The sequence below is a fragment of the Gobio gobio genome, assembly GCF_949357685.1.
Source record: "Gobio gobio genome assembly, chromosome: 11".
Lineage (NCBI taxonomy): Eukaryota > Metazoa > Chordata > Actinopteri > Cypriniformes > Gobionidae > Gobio > Gobio gobio.
Window position 1 is genome coordinate 11153999 of NC_137104.1, and position 23342 is coordinate 11177340.

General features: G+C 37.4%; 1 protein-coding gene and 1 long non-coding RNA gene across 2 annotated transcripts in view; one reads left to right on the plus strand and one right to left on the minus strand.

Annotated features, from left to right (window-relative positions):
• The window catches only part of adgrb2 (adhesion G protein-coupled receptor B2), a 498704-nt gene that overhangs the window by 139685 nt on the left and 335677 nt on the right, over positions 1-23342 (plus strand).
• LOC307133777 lies at positions 17677-18008 on the minus strand. Its single transcript, XR_013817488.1, has 3 exons — positions 17969-18008; positions 17781-17879; positions 17677-17697 (listed from the first exon to the last, which is right to left on the minus strand). It is a non-coding gene; the product is annotated as an uncharacterized lncRNA (long non-coding RNA).

Here is a 23342-nt window from a genome sequence, read left to right on the forward strand (position 1 = left end):
AGAGAGGCTAGCTTTGCAAGCAGAAAACACTCTCAGAAAAAAAAGGTACAGCGTTGTCACTGGGGCAGTACCCTAAAGCCGTGTGCACACTGTGCATTTTATAATAGTCCTTTATGATTGTTCCTTGTCAGACTGTATGAACATGATCCCCGCTGTAAGCCATGTCACACTGTAAGGTCTAAGTTGTCATTAATGCCAGACTGTACGGTAGTCAAGGCGAGTTAAAAATGGACGAATGCAAGAAAATGTATCCGTAGTTTTATATAATCAATCAATGTTCGGTGACAGACAGCTGCATTACACGCGGGGTTGAAATGGTGGCTACAAAGAAATCTCTAGCGTTCATTTTGGTCCTGGTTTGTCTTGATAAACGAAGACAATTTCGGTCACACTGCAGGACTGTGCGGCAAATCTTCTGACACTGCCAGAATTTTGTCTGAGGTCAAATTTGATCGCAGCGGTCGTTAATCGGCTGTCGGTGAACATGTCAAACTAACGATCAAAGACTTCAGATTTTAGCCTAGGATCAGAGGAATCTTTTAGGATTTGCGAAATGTGTCTCAGATGGCCAAATCGTGGCCAAAATAACACAGTGTGCTCCCGGCAAGTACTTGTGTGGAAAGTTTGCTTAAAGTGTTTGTTTGGGTTGATGTGTGGGCATTGACGCATGGTATTTGAATCTCAAAGATTACCGTATAATGAAGTGGCTCGCGAACGACTGACATCACTCTGTTTTCAAACAGATTACATAAACACAGAATATTTGTTTTCGATTTGATTTACATTATCTAAAACCTGACATTTTAACGTTTCTTTAGACATATGTCTCATGTTTGTGTGATAAGTTTTCACTAAGCTACAGGTCATTTTCTGAAGACAATCAGATTAGACCTTATTTACAGAGAGGCTGCAGATCGTGCATCATGTTTGTTTTCTTTATTTTGCAAAAAGCACAACAATTTGTTTTATTGTGACTGTACACAAAAAAAGATTATAATGATGTATAACACTTGCCTGAATGATAAAAAACGACAGAGTTATTTGAGTCTTTTTGGCACTGATAAGAAAAAAAGAGAGTTGATCGCGCCTGCGCGGCCGCCGACTTGAGGGGGTTAAGGTACAAAAGTGAAAAGGTGCATCTTTGTAAATGGTACCCCTAAATGGTACATATTAGTGACTTAAAGGTACATATTAGTACCTTTTAACTTTTGTACCTTAGGGTACTGTCCCAGTGACAGAGCTGTACCTTTTTTTTATTGACAGTATACGATCACACTCTTAACAGTCTATTGTTTGCCCAATCATTGTATTCAGACAACATTTTTAGTTGAGTCTTTTTTTATTTTATTTATTTTATTTTTCTGTTGAGTCTTCAACAGAAGATTTTCTTTTTCTTAAAAAAATATTTAGACCACTTCTTTATGGATGTGAAGAGAGTTTATGAAAAATATTGCCTACCCTACCTTTAAATATACATCACAATATGAAAATTCCATTGCTGCTTCCATTACATTACAACTTAAAGTCAGATTAGTGGACTAGTTATTCAGGCAACCCACCGAATACTTTATTCTGGAAGTGTTGCTTTGCTGTTATCTAATCCAGGCGTTTTCAAACTGGGGTCCTCCAGAAGGTTCCAAGGGGTCCCCAGACAATTTCAGAGGATAAAAAGGCAAAGCAAAAATGGATAAAGTCTACTTAACATTCTAACTGTTTCATTTCTAAATGTTTCTCTCCATATACATACTTTCCAGAATTGTATGTGTTTGCTTTGTATCTTTCAAGTGAGTTTTTCTCTCTATAGTCCCCTTTATCTTAGCTCACTGGGGTTGTATAAGGCAGTATTCCTAACACAGTATGTAAGCTGCTTACATACATTTAATGTGAAAGTTGCTTTTACAAATAATTTTTAGTAGAAAATGTTCTTCTTCAGATTTATACTTCCAACATTAAGTATATCCAATTTTGCAATATATAGATGGATTTTAGGAAGGGGGTCCCGCATGGAACCCATGAAGCAGTCATGTTATTGTATTGTGGCTTTGCTGCTAGCATGTATGCTGAATGTGCATCAAGCGACAGTGCCGCCAAAGCAGAAGCACCTGAATGCACAACTTCCCGTTGGGCACCAATTATTGCTGCAGCCTGAATCAGTCACAATCCTCATTAATGTGTGAAATCGGGTTCAGCTCGAGGGACCGTAAAGGGTCTCTTGTGCGCCCCCACTTTTTCCGGTGTGAAGCAGCACCGCTGCTAATTAGAGCCCTGTCCTGATCCGAGCCCCGTGGGAGCTGAGGGTGGATCTCTGTGCTCTTAAAATCTGACAAAGAATCCAGCTGGACTCTGGGTTTTAAGAGACTGTGTTCGACCACATGGTCTATTTCTGTTGTTCCAAATGCAGGTTTATGCAGGGCCCGTGTGCCTTTTTTGCATTTATTTATTAGGGCCAAGCCCAAGAACCGAAGGTTATTATTCTTCTGGCTGGGAGTCTATTACAGCCCCTACAACCATATGCTAAAAAGGTGTGATATTTGGCAATGCGAGTAGAATTAATTTCAATATCCCTAGTGCAGTGTTGGTGCCAGTCTCTCATGCCCTCTAGCGCCACCCACAGTTCCAAATTTATTTAAATTTTTAGCTACTAACTTTTGAACTATATTGCTCAGAAATTAAATCATGGACCTGGGGAGGTTTCAATTTCTGCCTGACTACATTACTCGCTATTTTGAGTTTTTCAGAATGCCTCCAACAGCTTTCATCGATTTATTCCCCGAATTTGGCTCAGATCATATTCAGAACATAAACGTTTTTGATACACTAAACCTGTTGTAACACATTCACAAATTCGAGGACCCCATACAGAACGTGAGGCTGTAACCTTACAATGCTTTGACATGTTGAAATGAAACTTTCTATATATAATTGTATGCCTGAGTGTTGAATTTAGCTTTGCATTTTTATTTAGGGCATGAGCACCAATGGTGCAAGGACCCTCTTTTCAACTTAGTTTAGTTTTCACTCTGTTATTGCTTAGTTTACTTGTGTTTTTTTTAGTTAATTTAGATTTTGTTTTAGTTTAGTTTTTTTTTAGGTCTGTTAGTCAAATTAAACGTGGAACACTGTTTAATTTCTAACCACAGTGTGGTGTTAATGCCATCTGGTGATGTTTTTATGTTTGAAGCAGGAAATTAAACAAGAAAAGTTGTTGTTATTTGGTGATGTTATCGTGCCCTCAAACACGCCACACAATTGACTGCCATGACCACTTAAATATGAATACTTCAAAACATATTTATATTTAAAAAAAATGTTACAGATTCTGAGATTTTTTTTATTATTTTGCCTCCCAGGCATGCCACACTGAATTTCAAGTTGTGTCTGTGCCACTCTTTGTTAGCTTTGCATCAGAAGTAGAGGAACACAACAGATGTTTCTTGTCTGGCTCTCCCTGAGACCCCCCACGCTCTCTCTTTTTCTCAAGAGATATTATCAAGGTGGTAAAGAGCCAATTATATGGGTCACAAAGAGATGTCACTCTCCACCTGGGGCAAGGTGTACCAGAGCACACAACAGATGGAGGGCCACCCTCAGAGCAACTCTAATCAACACTTAAAATGACCCTTTTTTCAGAGAGGAAACAAGTTTATTTTCCAGATAAAGGGAGGAAGAGTCTTTTTATGCGGTTCATATTCATTTGAATGAATGATTGGCTTGAGTGTGTCAGTTCAGATCTGCCAGTCACAACACAGAGACACAGAAACAGCTGCTTGAATCGCTCTTTTGACAGCTTTTCCAGTGTTTGTCAGTGTGAAACAGTGGAGATTGAGATTCACATTTGTAAACATTAATTACTGAATCACGCTCTTATTCATGCAAATGCTTTTAAACCATTTAAGCGCAACAAAACAAAAGAGAACATGCTGTCTATGAATGTCCTGACACACACACACAACACACAGAAAAACGCGTGCCAGTTCTCTTGAATGTGTCTCTTGTCGAGTATTCTCAAAAGAGCAGTCTTAAATGAGTTAAACAACATCTTAAATGAACTTAAAAGAGAAAATGAGATGCGTGTGACAGCGTGTCAGATCCATGTCAGCGGCAGATCTTAAAGTGACAGCAGCCACTAATGTCTGTCATTAATGTTAATCAAAGAACAAAGGTAACAGAGAAAATTGTAGCTTTCATAAGGATCTATCTATATTTAATTTATAATTTATGCTGTGCAGACTGTTTGATAACTTTATTCAATTTCTGTATATTTCCTACCTGTTAGACAGGAATGCCACAGGTGAATATTACATTTATTATAATGGGTTTATGTGAAGAGGTTTATTGTTTTAAGCTCACTTAAATTAAAAGTTTTTTGTTTGTTTTTTTCGAAAAAATGTTCAAATTGATATAGCTTTCAATCATTCTGTAATGTTGAATGTCTACCATTAAAGTTTAAAAAAATCTATTTCATAGAGACAACAGTAGCACATAGTATATATATTTATATTTATATATATATATATATGTGTGTGTGTGTGTGTGTGTGTGTGTGTGTGTGTGTGTGTGTGTATGCAGGTATAAAACATTTTGTTTCTTTATAACTGTTTTTGTCCCTCTGTCAATGTCCCTTTGTCCCTTTATAGAACTATTCTGGTTTAATTTGGAAATTTGTCTGTCTGGCACATACAGAATTATAGTTATACACACAATAAACAAACCAACCAACAAACAAATAAATAAATAAATAAGCTTTCCTGTTTTCTTTTTGTATTTATTTGTATTTACAGAACCATTGAAAATCTGAATCATTTAAGGGAATGTCTTCGTTTGGACAGTTCACTCCTGTGTGGTTTTAAAATTAAGAAGGGGAATATATAATATAATATTATATTATATTGTTTATATTATATAAAAAAGGTAGTTGCCATTGCCTTTAGTTTAGTTGTCCACCATCTACAATAGCTGGTGCAGCTATTGTCACTGTGTCAAGAGCACTTTTTTTCACACTTTTGTAAAGGGACATTGATTTCGTTGTGTTCATATGCTGTGCATTTGTGTATTGACATTATTTTCACACTCTTTCTCATTGCCTACCCTTTTTACTTGGATTAAAATACTGTTAGACTCCTGTGGTCATTGCACCTGAAAATGAGATAGCAAGAATATTCCCTAGCTAATCCCCTGTACAGAACGGCTGATTTAAATAACAGCCAGGTGTGTTTAAATCTTTGTTGTGTGTGTGTAGAGCCTTACCAGGTGCATTAAGCAATTTTTTTTTCTTCCTGTTGGGCTTGTGTGTGTCTTGGTGTCCTTCTCCAGGAGTTAGTGAATGAAGAAGTTTGCCCAGAGTGTGTATGGGGAGGGCAGAGCAGTGCGGCTGACTTTAATTTACTTTTCTCTGCGATAGGGAAGTTATCATTTATCTCATCCACAGTACCGAGCTGTAATCCGTCAGGGGACACCCGTCCCGGAGCTCATGATTCAAATACACCCATGAGGATGTGTGTGTGTGTGTGTGTGTGTGTGTGTGTGTGTGTGTGGATTAATGGGAACAGAGAGGGAAGAGGATAGTAATGAGATCTGGAAAGGATGAGTGGAAGTGGACACACTACTGGATCGCTACAGGAAACACCAGAATTTAAGGTGGCGGGTGCTATTTGATGAATCGTGTCATTCAGGTCAATCGTGTCAAAACAGACATTGGGCCAGATTTACTAACAGCTTCCACCAGCGCAAACCCTCTTTTGGCATTACTGTCAGGATTTACCAAAGACAGGCAGTGAAAAATTAGCGCTGAAAAGGTGTGTAGAGGGTTTCTTTTGCGGCTGACCTTATTGCATATGCAAATGTAGGAGTTTCCCTTTCAGACGCTTTCAGAGGAGAGTATTTAAATGAATCATGGAAGGTGATTTACTAAGGTTTGCACTCGTAAATTTACTGGTGTTTGCACCATTATTTACGGCCCAAAAACACATCCAGACGCTAACGGGTAGATTGCGCTGGTCATTAGGGAAATGATTAATTAATTTGCATGTCGTCAGTAGATCACGCACAGAACTTTCCACTCCCATCAGCGCTTTTTTGGAACTGCGGTCTCATGCTAATTTGCCCTGTTTAGTAAATCTGGTCCATTTATTATTCTTTTTTGTATTATTATTCTGTGTGGTGATTTCTAGTTATTGAGATCACACATTTCAAGTTTATGCAATGCAGAATATTATTATTATTGTTATTATTATAATGCCAAGGCTCCCATAGCAACAAAGAAAGCAGTACAGTCATGTGGTCTTTATTTTGTCTTGTTTTGCAAAAGCAAAGCAAAACTGTACATTTGCTTTGGTTTTGCTTTGCTTTGATTTTGTGTTATTTTGTTTTGATTAATTTTGCTTTCCTTTTGTTGATGTTTTTTTAAACAAACCATGTTTTGAAACGGAACAAACAAATACAAAACCAAAAATGTTTTCTTCTGTTTTGTTTGGTTTCTATTGTTGTTATTGGGTTTTTCCCCCACTACATGTATTGCATTTATTTTGTGTAATAATTAGAAATGGCCAAATTGCCACCCCCCCCAAAAAAATGATTGAGATGGCCAATCAAAGTAGGCGGGGTTTATGTTGTCTTTTGGCTCATTCACAGTCTTCACACAGGACTTCAATTTATCGCTTAATGCCATTTCGGGGAAATCACAAAACAAAATGCGCACAAACGTGTCCATGCTCTTAATATACAGTCATTGAACATCTTTGATTTTAATGAAGAAGAAAAAAACGTTATTAGTGCGGATTAGAACCTGTAACCTTTGACACGGTTTACAAACATTCTACCACCAGACCACCAAAGAATTCAAATGTTAATAGCGAATCTATGTATTTATTCACTAACAGGAAGAATCTCGAGCCTAACAATATATTTGTTAGTGCAAATATTATTTGCAAATAGTCCCAAAATGATTATTTCCCAAATAGAATTAGACCTAGATTTTCGTTCACTGTTCTATTTAATTATGCTTTATAAAAATAAAAAATTGGTCCCCTCCAATGTTCAAGACATGGTTACGGCCTTGCTGTACGGTGCTATTAATATAACATCTTCTAGCTGGAGAAGAGAATCACAGACAGATAGATTGCATAGCATATTTGAGAGGGGGCGGCAGTGAGGAAAGTATAGTTACCCACTAGGTAAGGTAGGGATGGATGGTCACATCCAACTAGAGCGGTGCCGTTCTATGTCATTTATACCTGGATCTAGCACCACGGCTTAAATAAGCCAACCTGACTTTGTCTGCAGTTTTTCTCCTTTAAAATCTTCATAGAAATGTGGAATTGTGACCTAGAAGTGATCTGGTCCTCCAGGAAAAGTACCTTTAGCCAGTTTAACTCTTAAAAGTAGTATTAGTTCTGTCAAAAATGTCCTTTTAATACATGCTAGCAGTCCGCTTGTTAATGAAAAAAGGTAGCGATAGAAGTGTGGCCTCTGTTTCTTGATTGCTGTGTCCTCGAGATCAGCCTGGGGTGATTGTTATTCCACGGGTCAGTGTCAAGAGACTGTTTTAAATGGAGCAGATGAATGGGGGATGGCTAGGAGGGGAGCGGGACAGAAAGATACGGAGTGAGGCGAAGAGAGCGAAATGGAGAGAGACAGGTCCCTTTTGATTGCTGTGGTAACGGGATTAGTATTCCGGGTCCATCAGTTCCATCTCACCGTCTCTTTGGCTGGTGGCAAAGCACTGAGGTCTTTTATGTGCTGCCTTCATTCTTAGCGGTGCGCTTTCTAGCTACAATCCACTCTCCTCTGAGTTCAGATGCATACAGGCTTAGAGAGCTCAAGGTTGGAGGCCAACTCTGGCAGCTAGCCATCACTACTCTCAGAATGTGGTGAAGGACTTCGGGGTACAGTGTTTTCAATCACTCAAGGCAAAAATGTCCACTTTAAACTGTGCACAGGTAAAAGATCTATGCTGTTTGGAGTATCGGTGGCTGCGTTATCACCGGGATTTGGTCCATCGCTCTTAAAAATGCTGTTCTTATCATAGAGAATGGTTATAGTGGCATGTTTCGCAGCATTCAAGCTCATGCTTAAAGTTTAAGGCTGGCATGAAGTGAGCCGTGAACCGTCGCCATTGTGTCCTTGAGTTAGGCTCTTAACCACCTCAGGTTGCTCCAGAGGGACTGTCTCTGTTGTGCGATTGCTAAATGACTTACTCATTCGGGAAATGATTTATGTGTTCAGTGGGACTTCTTGGGGTATTAGTTAATAGTGTTTTGCGAAATTGATGCAGTAGTAGCCAAGGGGTGGGATTACTTGTCTTTTCATCACTGTGGTTCTGTCATCCGGGACAGTTACAGGGACCTTCACTGTTAGGGACTGTTCGTTTAGATTCCAGTTGAAGTGCATGTAAAAAGTGTCTCTTTGTGAACTTGTTTCTTCAACTATTATGGCCAGGGCTGCATTTGAAAACACCCCCAAAATTCCACTAGTTAATTTAATTTGTCTGCTAGCAATGTCCAAAAGTGTATATACTGTACATGCATCTAATTTATTTATTTACATTCAAACTGACTGACTGACAAACTGACCAAAAAATGAATAGTAGCTCGTTTGTTTGATCGGACAACACAGGTCAGCCTTCGCTCCCCACGTGCATCAATGAGCCTTGGTCGTCGGTTCACCACTGTTCCTTCCTTGGACCACTTTTGATAGAATCCAACTCTTTAACAGTGTAAATAAGCCAGAATGCATGAAATGGCATTAGACCCCACCTTCAATATTTTTTTTTAATTTAATTTAATTTAATTTTTTTTAATGTTTTTTAGGATAGTTCATCCAATAGGATAGTTCACCCAATAGGATAGTTCACCCAAAAATTAAAATTACCCCATGATTTACTCACCCTAAAGCCATCCTAGGTTTATATGACGTCTGATTTTGAAGTCCAAAAATCTGCATCCATCCATCATAAAAGTACTCCACAGGGCTCCAGGAGGTTAATAAAGGATGCGATGCACTGTGTATTTTGACACCTTTCTATCAGAACCAGCATTCACTTCTTGAGCAATTTGAGCTACAGTAGCTTGTCTGTTTGATCGGACCAAACAGGCCAGCCTTCGTTCCCCACGTGCATCAATGAGCCTTGAGACAGGGCCACCCATGACCCTGTTCCCGGTTCACCACTGTTCCTTCCTAGGAGCACCTTTGATCGATACTGACCACTGCAGACCGGGAACACCCCACAAGAGCTGCAGTTTTGGTGATGCTCTGACCCAGTCTTCTAACCCAGGGGTTTTCAAACTTGGGTCCAGGGACCCCCAGAGGTCCTCCAGAAGGTTCTAAGGGGTCCCCAGAAAATTTCAGACAATTAAAAAAACAAAGCAAAAATGGATAAAGTCTACTGAAAATTCTAACGGTTTCATTTCTAAATGTTTCTCTCCTTTCTTGCCGTATACATTCCAGAATTGTATATGTTTGCTTTGTATCTTTCTAGTGAGTTTTTCTCACTATAGTCCCCTTTATCTCGCTCACTGGGGTTGTAAGGCAGTTTTCTTAACACAGTACGTATGCTGCTTGCACACATTTATTGGGAAAGTTGCTTTTACAAATAACTTTTAATTGAAAATGTTCTTCTTCTGGTTTATACATCCAACTTTAATAGCCAATTTAAGTTGGGAAACAATATGTTGTATTTATAATGTCACACTTACTATGTATCTAACAGTACATTTATTTATTTATTTTTTTAGGGGGATTTTAGGAAGGGGGTCCCCCATAAAGGTTCATCATATTTGGGGGTTCTTGGCATCATAAAGTTTGAAAACCCCTTGTCTAACCCATCACAATCTAGCACTTGTTTAACGTTTGCCCATATTTCCTGCTTCTAACACATCAACTTTGAGCTCAAAATGTTCACTTGCTAGCTAATATATCCCACCCACTAACAGGTGCCGTGATGAAGAGATAATCAGTGTTTTTCACTTCTCCTGTCTTTACTGTGCGTTTATGGTCTGGCTATTTATAGTTCAGATTGCTCTGCAGCCACTAGAAGGGCATTTCAGAAAACGGTTTGGGATAGTATTGAGTGGCACAGTCATCTTCTGCCTTTCAACGACCCCTCTGTGTACCTTTCGCTTTAGTTAGAGTTAGATAAGAATTGAATCTTCGTTTAGATAGCCAAATTGTTATTCTCAATCTATAAAAATCATACTAAACCAGGTGAAATTGGCATGTTGAAACTCTCTGTAGGATACAAATTAGATCCCCCTGGAATATAGTGAGTAGGTTGGTACCCAGCACGGTTACTGATAGAAAATGGGTTGTCCCTAACAATGTCTCGTTACGGTTGAGAGTTCAGTATTCAGCAACCTTCAGCTTGTTACTATCTGTCTGAGTGTCTACCCTGTGGCTTAATCAATACTTATACCCTCATGCTGTCTATCTAAAGGCCTTCTTGGGGGAACGCTACAAGAATTGATCACATCCCAGATGGCAGCTGCACTACATGTCTGGAAAGACAAATGGAAGATGGCTTCATTAATATGACTAGGCCATTCCCACGTGTTTCTGTTAACTCCAGAAAACCTGAAACCACATCCCTCCCCTGAGTCCCTGCCCATAGGAGTTGAAAAAGAGGGTTAGGTTGGTACAACATCCTAGAAAGAAAGGCAATGGTGCACCAAAGCCCTAGAGATTGTCCTCTTTACTCCCTGAAAAAGGGTGAGCAGATTCTTGACTTTTAGACTAGGCAGAATGTTGAGCAAAAAAAAAGGAAAGACAGATATATTGGGCCAAGGTAACATATATTTCCAGTATGGATGTTTTCCAAAGCCCTTGAGCCCTCTGTGTCCCCTTGGACATATCGCCTTGCTTCTCAACATTTCTCCACTGCCAATTTGGGTTGTAATTATACAGTTGTGGAAAACTGTACGAAAGAAGATGTACGAGGACATCATACCAGAATCCCCAGAGATCTCTTTTTCCCTTTCAATCTTTCCCGTTGACCCAAGGTGTCAATAGTTGCCAACTTGGATGTAACTATTCTTCTTGCCTGTAAACATTCATTGACACATTTTCTCAGCAGCTCATGTTTGATCTCTCCCCAGAACGCCTCTGACTATCACATGACCAGATGACCGCTCTCTCAAAATATAGTCTCAAGTCAAACCAATAAAACCATTGTTAAAGCTGCAATCTCACTGAGAGGCCACTACTGCTGAAATAAAACCCTTTCATTGCGTGGAACCTTCACCCTAATTTTCAATAAGATAAAATACTGCCACTTTACTGGTATCATTGTTTATTTGGGTGAACAGAAGACATTTAGGGGTCTTTTAGGACCTTTAACCCTCTGGTGCTCTTCGTTTAGGGGTTGCATTGGTTGTCTTCCCGGTCCTAAGTGACCAGACACCTAAAAATGAAACTTCCTCCACCCCAGTAAAACCAATGTAATTTATTTTTCTTCAATAATATTTTTTCTTTTTAATTTTGTATTTTGAGAGGATTTGATGGTATTTTTTTATATTTATGCAATAATTATGGTCTATTTTTGCCATTGAAAATTATACAAAATGTTTTGTAATTATTATTATTTTTTTGACTTATTGCAGTATTTCAGGTTAAAATAGAGACTAGGCCTTCAAAATAATTTTTTTGAAGGCAGATTAGCGCCCTCTTTTGGAATTATTTTAGAAATCATGCAACCATGGGTGTAATCACTAGAGGTCTCTATGGAGAGAGAAGTTGTCCCTAGTTGTCTTTTGAAAACATTTAATGATTTTTTTTTTTTGATGGATTTGAATATATATTTAAAAAAATCTCAAAGACTATTTATTATAAAGTTTTAGATGTTTTTTTTGTTTGTTAGAAATATCGATTTTTTTTCTGTGAATTTGTGTTTTTGGAGATTTCCCATTCATTTCCTATGGTCTCATTTTTGACCGAAGAGCACAAGTGGGAGTATTTTTTTTATGACCACTTAACATGCTCGAATCATGCCCTCAATTTTTTTGTGTGTTTACATACCTAATGCTAAAAAGTCACCAAGTTTCATATCATTCTGATGAAGCTGTGATTTTGTAAAAATTCAAAATGTGGTTCATAGGTTCAGTTTTTCATAGGTGTGTGTGTGTGTGTGTGTGTGTGTGTGTGTGTGTGTGTGTGTGTGTGTGTGTGTGTGTGTGTGTGTGTGTGTGTGTGTGTGTGTGTGTGTGTGTGTGTGTGTGTGTGTGTGTGTGTGTGTGTGTGTGTGTGAGTGGATGTGTCAAAATCACACTCTTGATGTTTTAGAGTGTCCCCCCTTTACTGCTGTGTACTTTTTTTCAGCATTGTGGCTGATTTGTAGATTGTACACACAAACATTTGGAGAATTTTTGTGTTTTTGCTGATTTCCCATTCATTTCCTATGGTCTGTCATTTATGACCGAAGACAATGAATGCTACTTTTTTTTTTTTTACGACCAATTAGCATGCTCGAATCATTTTTTTACAAATCAGCCCAATTTTTTTATGTGTTTACATACCTAATGCTAGAAAAGTCACCAAGTTTCATATCATTCCGATGAAGCTGTGATTTTTAACATTTCAAAACAGAACAAGAGCACCAGAGGGTTAAGGTTCTTTATTTGCAAATGGGACCTTGGAAATAGATACAATTTCTACATTTCTAAAGCTCCAGCTGATTTTAAAGTGCCACTATTATGCTATTTTTAGGCTCTTAATTTAGTTTTGGAGGTCTTCTACAAGAGGTTTACATGAATCAAAGGTTTCATTTTCTCATAATATACATTGCACATCACCACATTTTTCAATGATTCTCAAACGACTCGATGGATGAATCAGTTTCTCTAAATCCCTCCTTTTCGGCAGCCTGCTCTGCTCTGATTGGCCAGATGGCCCAGTCTGTTACGATTGGTCTACAGCGTACAGCGCGTGTCAGAAGCCAAACCCCCATTACCATAACTGAACTTTAGCTCTGGAGGCTTCCTCAGTGCCCTGCGATTGTACACACTGTAAATAAAGTAACGATGACGTTGATTTTTAGTAAGCGAGAGCACGATGAAGAAACATTGGAAGAAGTTAGCTAGTTATTCAACCCGAACCTCCATCGCAAGGACGACTTGAGCAGGATGTTTCTCAGTGATACATTAGTCAGTTTGAGGTACATTTATGAGATGTTGCAACTGTAATTCCTCACCAACGCAGACAATGTACAATGGCGGCCATTTTGCTAAATTATTTGACATAGAACCTCACGCAGTGAGTTAAGGTGGTTCATAGTCAATTATTTCATTCGGGAGACAATAACTTTATTTATCGTGCACTTTTGACTTTACAACTTTGCAAAACGTTTAAATACACAAACACATATTACACACTGCACCGCTATATTACACACTGCATGAAAGGGAATATTTGAAAAACCATAATAGGGACACTTTATATTGTAATTGACATTACCAGAAGTAAACCCCCACTTATTCAAGGATGTGCATAGCAAAACATTATGTAAGTGTCTAAATTGTATGTGCACAGTTCACTCCATGTTACTCCATAGCTACCCACAATGCATCTGAGAGAGTGGACAATTGATGTTAAGGTAACTGACTGGAGCGTGTTGTGAAGGATATGATGCGTAGGATGAAATGCATCAAATTTCATTCTGGAAATTGGTGTTAATGGTAGAGAGGGTGACAGATGAATAGAGAAGACATATTGTTCCGAGTTTACATGATTCAAGAGCGTCAAATGTGATCACGAGTGGATTCATATACAATAACTTATGCATTTCATTTAAATTTTAGTGGATCAACATTTGCTATTACTTGATTGTTTTTCTGTGTAACAGAGAAAGAGGAGGCTTTCAAGCTTCAAACAGTTGTAAAAATCATTTGTAGCCATCCAATAACTCTAAGTGTGTGAGGAACAGATGAAAATGATTCAGTTTATTGTTGCATTTGTGAACAAATCATTCGGATTGAATCAATGCAATTTATTGAAAAGTTCTGGTTTAAAAGAATATTTCATCACCAGATTGGACATCACTGTTTTTCTGTCATGAACAAGGAGAGCTAATATAGAATATATAGTGACTATTACAATATTTTCAATTGTATGACTTTAGAAGCCACTTTTATGGTACTCTTATTCTGGCTGCATTTTGTTTGGCTTGGATTGTATGGAGAAATTGTTGCTTCATTTAGTTCTGACTGGCCTGTCAAACATTTCAGATGAACTGTCAACCAGTTTTATTTTTGTTGGATTTAAAGACAGTGTTGCAACATTCTGTTTCTCTCTGTCTCTATATGTTTTTTTGCCTTTGTCAGTGTCTTTGTCTAGGTCATTTTCTTCCCTCAATGTTGTAACCACAGAGGAATGTGAAATCCTAAATGAGACTGAGGCATGGCGCTTGGGGCGACTTAGGCCTGCTCCCAATGCACGCCAGTGTCAGCCCGCAGACACAAATTGGTGACAAGGGGGACAGGGACAACTCTCAGGGAGTGCTATAGTCCACTGGGACCTTCAGACAGTGTCCCTGAGCAGAAATATGTCTGTGAGTGCCATGGGAGACAGATGTTAGAGGTAGAAGAGGAAAGGGAGACCGAAGCTGAGAAAACAGAGTGCGGGCATGGTTTAGGCAGACCCAGTTTTCTACAGTTAGATCAACAGTTCTCTGTTCATGTTTTCTGTTGCTATGTTGTGAAAGGAATCACAGCCTTATATCTCTGTGTGAATGGCAGTTTAGTTGCTGAACTGGTGGGTGGACAAATTCATTTTTTTAAGACTAGTTATAGTATTTGTTCGATGTGTGTGTTTCGACGATAGAGACAAAAAAAAAAAGTTTTTTTTTCTTTTCAGGTTTTTTTATATTGTATGATGCTGTATATTTATTTTATTATAATTAATATAATATAATATAATATAATATAATATAATATAATATAATATAATATAATATAATATAATATAATATAATATAATATAATATAATATAATATAATATAATATAATATATGAATTATATTATATTATATTAATTATATTATGTTATATTATATTATATTATATGAATTATATTATATTATATTATATTAATTATATTAATTATATTATATTAATTATATTATATTATATTATATTATATTATATTATATTATATTATATATTATATTATATTATATTATATTATATTATATTAATTATATTATATTTGTGTTTTTATAGTCTTATCATACTGCACAACAATATACTTTATTTATTTATTTAAAATATGTAACATTTTTATATTATATTGATTATATTATATTATCTTACATTACATTATATTATATTTGTGTATTTATATTCTTAACATACTTCACAACAATATACTTTTATTGATTGATTGATTGATTTATTTAAAACATGTAACTTATTTTTATATTATATTATATTGTTATATTGTTATATTATAATAATGTGTATGTATATATATATATATATATATATATATATATATATATATATATATATATATATATATATATATATATATATATATATATATATATATAAATAATAGACTTAACACAATGCACAATATACGTTATACTATAACAATATACTTTTATGTATTTATTTAAAACATATGTAACTTATTTTATATTAATTATATTATTTGATAATATATATTACTATGCACTTAATTTATTCACCTTTTATCACTTTTACTTTAAGAACAAGAGCAGAAGGACAGCAAATGATAATATTGCAAGTCTGATTCAAACCTTTATTGTTCAAACAAGCATCATGGCTCAATGTGTGCTAATCATTGGGCCACAGCTTCGATACATGCCATTATTTCTATATAGCTTCCTAATTTAGATTTGCAACAACACCCCCACATCCCTCAGCCAATGACGTTGTTCCATCTTGATGTGTGGCACCAGTGCCGATTTACTGAGGCTGTGTAAAAGCTATCAGTGTTTCAGCGGAGCGTAGAGTCATTTGTCAGGTGCCAGAATGACAGGCGCTGTTTATCTGATGTTATTCTGATGCTCACAGCGAGATCGCAACACCCTCATTACACCTGGAGACATGTTGCTAACACGTTGCAGTTTTCCACCACTACGGCACTTTAAAAGGGTTCGGTTGCATGAAGTCATGCTGGCAGACTTTGATGCAGGGAAACGATGCTAGGTGATTGATTTTGCTAGAGAAAAGGTGGGTGGTTTATCGTTGCTTTTTCTTTTTCTATTATTATTAACAGCTTTTTTGCAGCAAGAATATTCACAATATCAGTATGAACGGGAACTGAGATCAAATATGATCAAAGTAAACAGATAAAATATGTTTTTAATGGAGGATAGAGAGAGAAGCTCTGTTCCATAACCTACCTTGCCTCCTAGATGGCGCTTCCCATGTACAATGACTGTACAGTATATAGATCAAGACTTACTTGTACCCCTTTTCCACCAGCATGAACCGGGTGCTAGTTCAGTGCTAGTGCCGGTTTGGAGTTGAATCCACTGATGAGCCTTCTAAGAACCGGTTTGCCTTTCCACGGGCTAGAGAGCCACCACAGAGCCAGGTCTTACGTCACTGTATACATCTCATCTTTCTCAGCAACGCTAGCGAGGCAGCGGGAAAAACAAACACACCAGGTTTGTTCGAGATGCATCGGCGATGCACAGACCGATCAGCATATGATATCAAAGTGCCACAAAACGGTACAAAAGCGATTCAAAAGCATAAGGAGTAGTATGCTCTCGTTGTACTTTAATGTCATACGGCTCTCGGCTTCTCAAACAAGCCTTCCATCAACAATGGCGAACGTCGCGTTACTGTTGATGCACATGGCTTTCTGATCCTACATCGGCATCAAAATACAGCAAATCCAACGCATTCGTGCAGCTTGCTGTAATTTGTATTGACAGAGATTACAATTGACACTGCATGAAAAGTGGGATTTTCGACCCCATAAACGCCTGTATACTCCTGGAAATCTCCCTAATTTTCGGCAGCTTTCGACAATTTAGAGGCAGCGAACGTCGCGTTCGTCTGTGCCACAAATTGTCGTAAACGAACCATGACGTAGGTGGAGAGCCCCCCGCTGAGACCGCGCGGAGGTGCGACGCCTCTAATTTGCATATGAATAGCAGCGAAACCAGAGAGTCAACGGCCAGACTTGAATTTACTCACTCACTATTGGCTGAAGCCACTACATTTAAAAAAGAAAAATCCCTCGTGATTGGTTGGCAGATCACTGCAAACCAATCATTATTGGTCCCCCTGGCTCATTATAAATGTAAACCCCAATAATAATAATAAATATATAATTTATGTTGTAATAATTTGTTTCATATTAATGTTATTGTGCTATGAAGTATTCATACCATCAAGGAATATATGGGCAAATTATACGGACCGTGCCGTTTATTCAAACAAGGGGCTTCATTTATAAGCATACAGCTGTTCATTCAAAGAAAGGGCTTAATTTATAAAACACAGCGGTTGACTCAAAGAAAGAGCTTTATTGTTAAACACACAACTATGTACAGTGCAGCATGTCTCGTAATGTAATGTAAAGTTCGGCGTGCTCCAGGCTGCGAGAGGGCGGTGGCCGCACAATCCATCCAGACACCCCGTCAACAAAGCCGTCTTCCTAGTCAGACATGAGTTCAATGGTCGCGGACTTCCAAACGTCCACCTCATCCAGCACACTCTCGCTTCCAGCAACTGTAATATAATACATAAAGACAATAAGCAACCTGAAAAATACTCACATTGACAAAAAACGGATCTAATATAATAAATCTTACCCTTTTTCTTCTTGATCGACTCCGAGCTAAACTTCGCAGTTTCAGGTTGTTTGTATCTGAAGCTCCGGCGTGTCGATTCATAATACGTCTTACATGCAGCTGGAAAACAATTACATGAGACTGGTATTAATAAAAACAGTCACGGTAAAATTAAACAAGGAATGAGAAACACATTAGAAGTTACTTACACACAATTTCGTCATGATCAGCGGTTAAATCTGGACTCGCGGTAATCGCTCCAAGCAGATAAGAGCTCACGGCTTCGTTATGAGGCGAGGATAGTCTGTGTAAACAAAATGTGCAGTTTTAAGCTCGGATCTATTAACACATCCATTTCCTTATACAGCTGAATAAAAGCATATTCTTTATATCGTAACGTTACATTACCCATGCTGTGGTTCATAGCGACTGCAGTTTGCCTCAGAGTTATGAAGACGAAGACAGCCTCCTGAAAATGAGTCCAAAAAGTTTGTCGCGTCCATGCAGAGATTGAGTTGAAGACGGTGTCCTGTCATTGTTGATCACGAAAAAGGAAAGCAGCAAAAAACATAAAAAAATAGTTTAAAGCTCGTCTTCTACGCGTCATGGCCATGACCTCGACCTCGCACCCCATTGGACTAGGGCTCTGATATGGAACGCGCCCGGGGCCAAATCTCTTTATACGAAACGCGTGACTTATGATCGTTTCAACCTTCAACACGCCCTGTTTTCCGCTTCACGCACAGTTTTAACATGTTAAGAAGACACATTTGAACGTGTTTCTTAACGCGCACATTCTGTACATGTCGAAGTGTAATATTTTTTTTTTTAAAGCAGACTTACCTTTGTAGCCTAGGCTACATACATATTAATATAAGATATTAATTAATTGCTTAACTGACTACTGTGCTAGAGTAAAGTAGCCTAATGTTACAATGTATATTAAGTAAATGCTTAATATTATACAATTATTATAATTTATCTATATGGGTTATTGTTTGTTTTTTAAAGTTAGGCTATATATAATTTCTAAAAGTATAGGCTAATTTACACAGCACATATTTATAACTGAAAACACACACCACTTTATTCACTTTCACATAATAATGTTTTTGTAATTTGGTGTTTAGTTTGTTGTATAGTTTGTTTATACTGTTCTGTCTCTGTTTTGTTTCCAGGAACATCTGATGAGTGCTATAATAAAATGACTTCATTATATTTAAAATATGTTTTGATATTCATTTTATTTATATTATTAATATTTTATTTACCCATAAACGTGTCTTTAGGAAGCCATAAGTTATAGAGACAAGAATAACTTTTGCCATTTAAATGCCACATTCATTTACTGAGGACCCATACAGCCAATGATCATGTGTGAAAACACATACATAAATTGATCACTTAGAAATCAAAACTAAGGTTTGAGAAAGAAAGAATATGCATACAACAAAATATATTGTTTCATAGCAGCTTCAGTAACAAGTTCAAAACAAATTCTGCTGTAAACCGGCTCTAACAAGCCAATATAGTGTCAATATTCAGCTCAAGTGACTTCAGTGTTGATTCAGTTCAGTTGATTTCAGTTCAACTGTAAATTCCTCAGTTGTGCATTGTGTAGTTAGATATATGCAAAAACAACATTTTTGGAAATAGTTAAAATAGTTTTGCACAAAGTGTTGCTTTTGCAAGAGATGTCTGATGTTTTGTGTGTAGAGTTACAAGAAATGGAGCCATATTTTCAGAAATTGTGTGTAAGCAATTAGATAAAACTGTAAATGAATCCAGTTTATTTTAGTTCAGGACTCATAGTCCAGGTGTTAGTAATCTGTGCTTAATCTTTGTTCCAGGCAACAATTTTTTAACTCACGATTAACTAGATTAAGGCCTACTCTTGGCATAATTTAAACCCTGTCCAGGAAACCACCTCTTGAAAATCTGCATTGATAATTCATAAAATGTGGTGTGAGCTCAATTTAAATGACAATTACAGAAAAACACAATCTGACTTAACTATAAACACACAAACTTGTACTTTTCACATTTATGATTAATAGCCATTTAAAAAATCATTCACAGTGCAGGGTGGAAAAATTAATGTTGGTATGTAAACTGTATGCTTTACTTGATTTATTTGTGTGCTTTGGTTCATTGTCTTGTTGCATCACATAACCTCTCTAAAGGTTGAAGACATGAACTGCTGTCCTGTATTTTTTTATTTTTTTTACATAACATTGGTTATTGCTAATGACATACAGAGTAATTAATCTACACTGTGAGCCCGGACAAGTTGAATCTACTTAAAAAATTGGAGCAAACTGGTTGCCCTAAAAATTTAGTAATGTGTACTAAAACGAGTACATTTAACTTAAATTTAAGTTAACATTTTAACTTAAACTTTAAACTTGTTTTAGTCAAAAAAATTCAGAACCTAGATAAAACTCCCCCTGCTGCTACTCTGATTTGCATTTGTGTAGCTCACAGCATGTTCATTTACATGATAAAGCCTCCCCTAGAATTAAGGGGAGGGGGGGAAAACTGCCAAGCAAGGCCCACGTCAATTTCCGACAATTTACGGCAGTTTTCGGTGTTGCCTGCAAATTGCCGTGCACAGTCGTAAACCTGAAGTTTCACGGCAATCTACAGTGTCACATACTGACGAAAATCCCACTTTTCATGCAGTGTGAGCAGTTATTAGCTCGATTAGCTGCTATTTCAAAAATGGCGGTCACAAGTTTGTGTTTGTCTTGTTGGTCATGGTAACCCCGCCCCCAGTCCCTGATGCAAGTGGTTCCCCTAGAACAGCAAAGTTTTGGTGCTACTTAAGAACCACTTTTCCTGGTTCAGAGCTGGTGCTTTGGGTGTCGAAAGACAAGGAACCGATTTGAAACTAGGGTCTGGCTCCGAACCAGCACTCAAACTGCCTTGGGGGGAAAAGTGGTGGGTATTGTATTACTATGAATGGGAGAAATTGCATTGCACAATATGGCAGGATAAGTCACGCCTTATAAATAAAAGGGCCAGTCATCAATTGGTATTGGTAAAGTCATTGGGTCTCATTCACTAAGCATGCGGACGCACAAATTTGTGCGTGAAATGTGGGTACAATCAATTTTAAGAACAAATGACAATTCACCAAAGATTTCGTGATAATTTTGTTTCTAAATTTACGAAAAAATATAGGAACAACTGAAACCACACTTACGCGAAAAGAACTTACTCTGTATGGCTTTATAATCGTGTTAAGAAGTTATATTTCATCCTAACTTATATTGTATATTGCATTAATTGTATTATATAAGGCAGGGGTGGGGAACGTTGATCCTGGAGGGCCACTCTCTTGCAGAGTTTAGATCCAACCCTAATCAAGGTCTTCAGGATTATTAAAGTTACTAAAGTGTTTTTTTCAGGGTTGGAGCTAAACTCTGCAAGAGAGTGGCCCTCCAGGATCAATGTTCCCCACCCCTGATATAATCCATACATAAAATTATATAATTAAATTATTAAATGCAATTTAATTTAACCTTAAATACATTTGATCATATACAGTTAAAGAGTAAGAAAAGCTGCGTTATAGCTTCAGCTGCGAGGTTTCTCTGAATAACGCAGATATACGTGTATGTACAGCTGGCTAATGAGAACTCTGGGTCTGGGTGATCTGGGTCTTTCTTTATAAAAGCTGTTTATTGTGAGAACTGTTGATTTTCACACTTGCCCGGATCCTCGAGCAATGCCAAGAGCGCGTTTGCGAACAGTGGCAAGTTTGACTAGAGTGAAGAACGGCTGTAAGGAAAGTGTGTGCGGAAAGCTCTTATATGGAGATGGTTTGGGCGCGTTTTATGTAAATGACTAACCTTGTGCATGCGGCCGCTCATTTAGAATACTCCAAATTCACTAACACCAGAACGAGGTTAAGAACCAATTCATGTACGTACGAAAGTTTTGTGAATCAGGCAGAGATTTTTCAGAGATTTCCTGCGCGTACAAATGCGAAAGAATCCACGCAATTATTAGTGAATGAGACCCGTTGTACCAATGCAGCTGGCGTTAGAAGCTCAGGTTCCCATCCACTTTAAAAAATAGAATAGTTGGGTTCTCAACTCTGGTCCTCGAGATACACTTTCCTGCAGAGTTTAGGTCCAATATTGATTCAACTTTCTAGTAATCCTGAAGACCTTGATGAGCTGTTTGATTAGGTCTAAAGCAAAAAAACTGCAAGGAAAGCGGACCTCTAGGGCCAGGGTTGAAAGTGATTTGACTTTCCTTGAAAATTAACTTTGCCATTGAAGTTCCAACTCTCTATTGATTGTCATAAAGTTTATAACATGTAATTATTTTGTTACTTTTCTCTATTGAATAACTTGTTTGAATTGAGGGAAATTTAATTGAACCGTAATCAAATATTTTAACCTGTTAGCCCGCATTGTTTGCATGAGCGTTTTGAGTTAGAGTAATCAATCATGCCCATTTTCAATGAAATATCGATTCTAATCAGTATTCTGATGATCTCCCCTGCTGCTTAGACTCTTCCGCTGAATATGAGCCCTCCCTCGTCTCTCTCCTTCAATCACAGGCATTTGGGATTCAAGGCGTTTGTGATTGAAGGATATATCCAGGAAGCGCATTACAGGCTTGGCGAGATGTCAATCATAGCACCCATGGTTTTCGTTGGATAAAGCCAGTCAATGCCTAGCCAATGACTTGCCAGCAATGTTTTGATGGATGGACGTAGTAACCAATCAAAAGGCATCTTGCGCAATTTAATGTAAACCACATTGGTGAATACTATTCGTGCTTGCGTTTAAACTGACTCCCGCACGCTTCTGCCAGTTTACGCACATACTTTAGCGCAGCTCGCTGACTGTTTGACAGACAGTTCTTATCAACTAAATTAGTTTTTTACACTGTAAATAGTTGCTTTAGTTTTCGGTAACTGTATATTCATTATAATTAGTAGTTTATTGCAGATTTATTTGAATTGAAAACTACTCTTTACAATTAAAAATGTTCTGAAATAAATTGCCTTTTTGAAAGGATGCCTGCACTTTTCTTGACATAAAAGTTTACAGAAGCTACATTTTAGAGTATCAGAGTATCATCCTCAAATTTTGATCAAAACATGATCAGACATTCAGTTTTATCTTTAGAATATTTTCAGGACTTTAACATTAAAGTCTCATCCATTTTTCCCTAAGTGAATTTCAATTTTCATACCTTGTTTTACTCTGTTCCTATACTACTTTGAGTTATGACTTTTGGGTAACACAATTTCAAGTGTCTAGTTTAAAATAAGATCAGCTTTATGAATATAGACCATAGGGTTTAAGAGCTGCAGACATATTTATTTGGTATGTCGTTTTCAAAAAAGGGCTCAAAAATAGGGGCGCAAGTGAAGTGTCATTTTAATCAATCCTCGTCTGCTATCATGTATTTATTTTTCCACTCCTACTGCTCTCTGCAATTTCCTTCTTCAAAGATACATGTGATGCTGCCTAGAGCTGGGCTAAAGCGAGGTATCTTAGCAGACAGCACAATTAAATCGCCTACCTTTTGGATTAGATTTCACGTCGGGAGCGCCTTAAA